This window comes from Octopus bimaculoides, chromosome 11 (assembly GCF_001194135.2).
Source record: "Octopus bimaculoides isolate UCB-OBI-ISO-001 chromosome 11, ASM119413v2, whole genome shotgun sequence".
In the NCBI taxonomy this organism is placed as follows: domain Eukaryota; kingdom Metazoa; phylum Mollusca; class Cephalopoda; order Octopoda; family Octopodidae; genus Octopus; species Octopus bimaculoides.
The window spans coordinates 8,665,195-8,666,606 of NC_068991.1; the positions used below are offsets into that span (position 1 = coordinate 8,665,195).

General features: G+C 40.9%; 1 long non-coding RNA gene across 1 annotated transcript in view; it reads left to right on the forward strand.

Annotated features, from left to right (window-relative positions):
* The window catches only part of LOC128249046 (uncharacterized), a 1,878-nt gene continuing 466 nt past the window's right edge, over positions 1 to 1,412 (forward strand). The window contains exon 1 of the long non-coding RNA XR_008265151.1: positions 1 to 181. This is a non-coding gene — a long non-coding RNA (uncharacterized LOC128249046). The remainder of the gene's footprint in view (positions 182 to 1,412) is intronic.

Consider the following 1,412-nt stretch of genomic DNA (forward strand, 5'->3'; position numbering starts at 1 on the left):
GGGATGGTCATGGATAGGATGTCTTTGATTATAGGCCTGCTCGAACAAGACCACTTCATCATCACGCATTAAAATACGATGTTATACTTAAACATTTAATCTTTGTCTTTTCAGAAGATCTTGGCCCAAAACTTGTTAAGTCAAAAGAATTTCCTAGGTGCAAGTCTTCCACTACAAACAGGTAAGAGGATAACATTGTTTTTAGTCTGTTGTCATCAGCCTCAGCTCAGGTGTGAGGCAAGATATTTCTCCTGTGCTTTAACTGAAACACTTTACTCAACTGGTTGTTCTTGCAACATTGTTAGTGAGTGAATAACTCAATGTATTCCTAACCTTTATGTTGCTACTTATATAGGCCTAACAACTTTATTTAGGCATGCTGGCTTTGGGAAATGCATGGATATTTTCTCATCTAAATACATCATCATTTAATGTCCTCTTTTCCATACTTGCACGGCTCAGGTGGAATTAGCTGAGGCAGATTTTCCAGTCATCAATCCTCTTTCCAAGCACAGTATTATTTACCTCTAGCTAGGCGTTTTTCATGGAAGACTGGAAATGAACGACATAACTTGTATGAAGTGAGGCTTATTTACAACCATCACATAAGATCTAGACAAAGGTGCAAACACATAATCATCATCATCATTTAACGGCTGCTTTCTGTTCTGGCAGGGGTCAGATGATCTCAATAGGAGCTGGCCAGCCAAGGATCTGTCAAAACTCCTATTTTCTGTTGTGGCATGTTTTCTAATGCCAACCACTTTACAGAGTGTGCTGGGTGCTTTTTCCACGCCACCAGATTGGGTGGGTTTACACAACACCAAGTGTATTTTATGTGGCACGGGCACCAGTAATGGACAAGCTCATACATAACACCAAACACTTCTCAGCACCCACAATCTTCAATAGTGTCACCACACATACCACTCTACGAGCAGCTCCACACAGATAAACTCAGTACACACTCCCACACAAGTACATAATACCTGAACACAGACAATATATACACACACACGCATAAACGATAACTTTCACCCACAACCACACATCAACTGCTCCATTCAATGCACACACATTAGACTCACCACCATACTTTTCATGGGAAAAGGGTTCTTCTCTCAATCTGGTGGGATTGCAAAGGAGTAATTCACTTTGAATTGTCAGCACCTAATGCAACAATCAATGCTCAAGTCTACTGTCAGCAATTAGAGCATTTGAACCGAGCTCTGGAGAAAAAAAGACCTGCTTTAGTGAATTGAAAAGGAGTGATGTTTCATCAGGACAATGCGCGACCCTACACTGCAAAGACCACATCACAGAAGATCGAAGAGCTTGGTTGGGAAAAAATTCCTCATCCATCTTATTCTCCCGACCTTGCTCCTTTAGACTACCATTTGTTTCGTAGTTTA